Below are 5,646 nucleotides of genomic sequence, written 5' to 3'. Positions count from 1 at the left end.
TATCTAATGTTAAATTTATAAATGATTTGATTAATTACAATTTTAAAACATTATAAATGATTTGATTATTACAATTTTAAAACATACTAAAAGAGGTACAAACATATTTACCATTAATATATATAATGAACATGCAGGGGTATAGTTTTGTTTAGTGTGGGGGGTACACAGTATATGTAATGTTGTGGTTTATTTCTATCGAATGAAACGAGACAGTAAAATTAGGCCCAGAATAATTGAAATGAAACGAGACAGTAAAATTGGGCCCAGAATAATTGAAAATCCGGCCCAGTATGGTTGTAAAACGAAATGTTTGAAAAAAAATAAAAAGCGCCGTTGCCGGGGATCGAACCCGGGTCACCCGCGTGACAGGCGGGAATACTTACCACTATACTACAACGACTTGTTGTTGTTCTAGTTCTGGTAGAGTGTTATAATTATCATTTAATCCTTATTAACAGGTGAAGTGAAACCAATAGCATCAATAGCATTACCTTATTAATAACAGTTATCAATACTGGAATCAATAGCATTACCTTATTTCTTTTATTTCTGTATGTGCTTTTCTTTTTTATGCTCATAATTCACTCAACAATTTTTTTTAATTTCAATGTTGTATTTCTCGATTAAGATTAAGATGTATATTACTAAAATATATTTTATTCATTTCTTTTTATCAATACTATTTAATATGTTTAATGTAAATTTTAAATCTATTTACTTTCAATAATCATTTTAAAGTATAACTTGTAAAAATATAATAGACTACTAAATTTAATATCTCACCATATATTATTTAAAAAATCTTTTGTTACAAAATAAATCTTATTACTTTTTTCTTATAGTTATTAGTTAAATATACATCACAAAGTTTAAAAGGGTTTTGTTTGTTTTTGCATAATATTTACATAATAATTTACTTATAACTTTTACGTAACTTTGTTACTATCAAAGTCCAAAAGGGTCTGGTTTAAATTTATTTGCATTATTATATATTTTTTAAATAATATATCAATCATGTAACAATTATATTCTATTATATTTTTTTCTTTAAATTTTTAATTTGTTGTACAAATTATTATATGCTCGCTATTTTACAAATAATTCTAAATTATTTTAGATAAATTCATATAATATATTCAAAATTAAATAACAGATGCTCGTCCAATATTGATGTAGTTGACTTTGCTTGTGGCTTTTAGAAACATTCCTTCTAGGGATCCAATAAAATTATCCTAGTATAAAGTCCCTCAAACACGAGGCATTGAAAGGGAAAAATAATTTAATCTACGCAAAGGTGATTTATTTTCGGCCAAGATTGAAAAAATCGATCCCTTCAAGGTACTCTTTTAGACTCTTCTATGCAAGAATAAGAGTTTTCTCTTCTAATGCCTCACTTTTAGGGGTGTCTCACAACCCATCCAGATCTTTGACCAACTGCCTCACAAGCTCGTGCTCTCTGGCAAGATTTTCCTTGGAAATGGTGAGTTTGGACTTCAACTCGTCTCAGGCTTGGGCGTTGTTTTCACTAAAGATTTGCTTTATCAGTAAGCCCATAAGCATGTGATTTTCCATCAAGTTAGAAAACTTGCGAGGACCCAACTTATGTATTGTCCTATAGTCACCAGGAGAATCTTCAGGGAAAGGGAGGTGAGCGCTAGTAAATTTTATGTCGTCAAATGTTTGATCGGTCCTTATCAAGGAATGAAGGGAGGGTCATCCTTTATTGGAGAAGGGTGTTCACCATATTTGTCATAATATAGGACTACAATAGCATCGTCCATTGGGATTGGAGAGGAATTCTCTCCTTGCTTCTGGCTTTTAGAAATATTTCTTCCATGTCCCAATAAAACCATCTCAATACATCATCCCTCTATCATGAAGCATTGGAAAGGACAAAGTAATTTAATCTAGGAAAAGGTCATTTATTTCTGGGCATGACTGGGAAAATGGACTCTCTCGAGCGAGACTTTGTAAAGTCTCTCAGGTGAGACTTAGATAATCAAGTACCTCACACAAGACTTGATAAAAACTAGTCTCTATGGAGATACTTAAATAGAAGAGTCCCTTTGTAGAAACTTAATAATCAAGTCCCTCAGGCGATACTTCGTAAAGGCGAGTCTCTCGTACTAGACTTGGATAATGGAGTTTGTTAGATGAGTTTGTCAACCTCTTAGGCCCTTGCTTTTATTATCTTGCCACATTATAGGGGCTTTGTAACATTAGGTGGTATGTTTATTGATTTCTTTTAATTATTGCTCCTTGAGATGCCGAATACACCTTATGAGGCTTAGCCATGAGGGACGATTATAACTTTTACTCCTAACTCAAATGAGACAGCCCCTTAGAATATGCTTTGAAAGGTAAAAGTGATTTTAAATCCAAGGGATGTTGATCTCATTATAAATAATTGAATCCCTGAGACTAGGGGCAAGTTTCTTTAGCGTAGCTTCGCAGGGTGAGTCCCTCAAGTGTCGCATCATTTAATGCTTTAGGTATGTTTCTTTTTTGTTTATCATTTTTCTTTTCTCCCTTTATAGGTTTATTAATGAAAGGTTCAAATATTGTGGCAATTTTTCTCATGTTATTTGGGTTTTCTTGCAATTAGTTTTGTGGTGTTCTGATAAGTGATAAATGTATGTGTTTTCTAGCTTATTTTCTATTTCATTTCTTGTGTATTTTTACTATTTAAGTTCGTTTTTATGCGTTTTTTATTTGTTTTCATATGTTCAGTCAATAAGAAGTTCATACATCGAATCAGGATCATAAAGGGCTAAAGACCGCACAAAGGACAATTTTCAGTACAAATAGTCAGAGACAAACACAACCAGCCCGTGTCTCATGATACATGCCACGTTCTCCTCAAATACCCACCTCCAAACAAGCAACTAGAGGCTAACATGGCCAGCCCGTGTTCCTAAGCTTTTGTTACTTTGTAACTTGAAGCTCTTGTTTTATATATTGAAAGTGTTCTACTTTTGTTTCGTTATTACCTTGTCATTTATTCATCTTATTACTTATAATTCTCAAATAAGCACTTTGGAATATTAAAAAAATTTATTTGATTCAAGGAAATGTACAAAAGAAGGGGAAATTGCAAGATATAAAAATAGGCATCAGAAAGCAACAAAAAAAAAACACTTGGTTCATCTTATCATCATTCTTTCTTGACACTATTAAAGATATGAGATTTCTTTTCTCTATTTTCTCAATGAGCTTGTCAATCTTTGAATGCATTATTCTTTGATCATCACAGATGTCATTGAGAGTGTTTGAAGAGGTTTGTGGGAGGCCATTTCTTCTTTGTTGTCTTGCACTTCATGAAGGTAGTGAAAAAATTTCTCTTCCTTGAATGCTATATCCCATTTTTCTTTTAATCCATTTTCCTATCTTTGTATGTATAAATTTATGTTCTTCTTCTTCGAAGTCATAGCTGGTGTAGGCCAAAAAAATTGATTAATTCACCATAGGGCAGAGTAGTGCTCTTCTTTTACTCTCTAACATGTGATGAAGCATAATATCTACCTATTTTTTCTCAACTTGATTTTCCAAACACCAAACTAGAAGAACGTCCGATCTTTTATTGTTCTAAAATTGCTTTTCCTTGGGAAAAGAACATGATTCATTATGAATCAACCTACTATCTCGGTGTACTAGGTCGACATTGAATAGATATGGAATTCCAGAAGAAGGATTAATTAGAAGAGTTTGAGCATAAATGTCAAAGTTAAATTCATTACCTTTAAAGTTTATTTGATCATAATCTTGTTCGATGAAGGGTAGGTAGCAAGATTGTGCAAAATCTTCAAGAGATAGAATGACGGAGTGCTTCCTAACTTCGGAACTAATAACACCGTCTTTGTAGGAAAGGTTTGCATAAAACATTCTTATCAAATCTAGGTACCCTTCTTTATATCTTTCAAAGATGAAGTTTCTTAGGCCGACAAAGTTGAAGGATTCCATAAAAGAGAAATCCTTGAAGAGGTCTTCATACAAGTAGTTAGATACATATAATTCTCTATCGACGTAGTACTAATTGAAGTTGTTCCCTTTCTCTTGAATGGGGAAATATTCTGAGAAGTAGGATGGTGATGAATGAGAGGTTGAGTTTTCTTTTGTGCCATTTGAGTTGATGATGGATGATTAAGAGGGCTAAAGTGTTTCTAACACAATGCACACGAGAATGTATAAATGAGAAAGAAGAGAAAGTTACCTATATTTATAACCTTGTTCCAACTGATTGGATGATAGTGTCAATCGATTAGAAGCTTCAAATTTTGAGACTTAAATTTTGCAAATAGTCACCGCATTTATGTATCAATTAACTAGACTTTATGGTAGGTTCAAACGTTTAAATTTTTTAGCTTTGAGATGATCCAATTAATTAGATGTTAGTGCCAATCGATTGTTTGGCCCAATTTAAACATGTTTGGTTTTGTCATGTACCTCTATTCAATCTTATTTGTGACTCATTTCTATAAAACACTTAGAAACTCATCTTGTTGGTTTGCAAATATAATTTATTGAGATGAGAAAAATTGAATCCACTATTTTAAAGGTTTGATCAGAGTTTTCCAGAAATTTCAACCTTAAAATAGTGTACTACCTCTATTATCAAGAGGCCTTGATAAGAACTTCCCTTAGAGGGAACACCCATCGCATTATGGCGTGTCCTTCTCTATGTATCCTTGGATGTGATAGTTAGTTCAAACAATGTGACGGGTAAATTCATCACAAATATATCCACTCAACCTACTGTGAGGTTAATTGATCACTAAGTATCTTAAACATTGAGACATCCTCAAAACACTTGCTTTGATCATTGTTGTTGAAAGTCACCATCATTGTACGTTATTGGATCAAAGAATTATTGTATACTTAAGAGTATATCTCTTACTTTACACAGCTTCATTAATAGTCATTAAAACTTTGAGCTTGAAAGCATGCATATAAAACATTAAGGTTTCACTCTTGGTACCCAAATTTTCTTGGGTCTAGGTTGTCTGTAACGCCCTGAATTTAATTAATTATTTAATTAAATTGATCGAGGATTTATTCATAGGAATTAGTTGAAGTCGAGGTTTATCGGTATTATTCTACAAACGTAATGGATTAATATGTTAATTTGAGCAGTTAAATTATGGTCAGATTAATCAGTCGGATTAGTCAGAGGAGTACATTTGGGAGTTAGTATTGTTAAAGTTATGGATCGATGGTAAATGTGGAATATTATTGGAAATAATATTCGGTTATGTTGTGTGGTTAATTATTTATGTGTGTTATTTGGCTTAATTGAGTAATTAAAGAGAGATTATGAATTGGGCCTAAGTGAAACAAATATGACATAAGAGATTGGATTGTGGGTTAAGCCCATTAGTGAGAAAAGATAGTAAGAGTTAGGGTTTTAGAGATTAAACCTCATAACTCATTTTGTGGGAAAGAAGAGAAAGAAGAGAAAGAAGAGAAAGAAGAGAAAGAAGAGAAAGAAGAGAGGAAGAGAAGAAAGTTATGGCATGAAGAGAGGGAGAACTCCATTGATGAAGATGAAGCTTTTGATAAGGTAAGGGTGGGGTTCTTACTCTCTAAGGGTTGGCATGATGATGGGTATGGTAGAGATTAGGTTCCATAATTGAAATCCATGATTGT

The 5,646-nt window shown here is 32.6% G+C and overlaps 1 non-coding gene across 1 annotated transcript; it reads right to left on the bottom strand.

Moving 5' to 3' along the window:
- Window positions 1-331: 331 nt before the first annotated feature.
- On the bottom strand, window positions 332-403 carry TRNAD-GUC (transfer RNA aspartic acid (anticodon GUC)). The gene has a single exon. It is a non-coding gene; the product is annotated as a tRNA-Asp (tRNA).
- Window positions 404-5,646: the final 5,243 nt, after the last annotated feature.

This window comes from Vicia villosa, unplaced genomic scaffold (assembly GCF_029867415.1).
Source record: "Vicia villosa cultivar HV-30 ecotype Madison, WI unplaced genomic scaffold, Vvil1.0 ctg.000175F_1_1, whole genome shotgun sequence".
NCBI classification, from domain to species: domain Eukaryota; kingdom Viridiplantae; phylum Streptophyta; class Magnoliopsida; order Fabales; family Fabaceae; genus Vicia; species Vicia villosa.
Note: the sequence above shows the minus strand (reverse complement) of the source record. Positions and strands in the feature narration are given on the sequence as shown.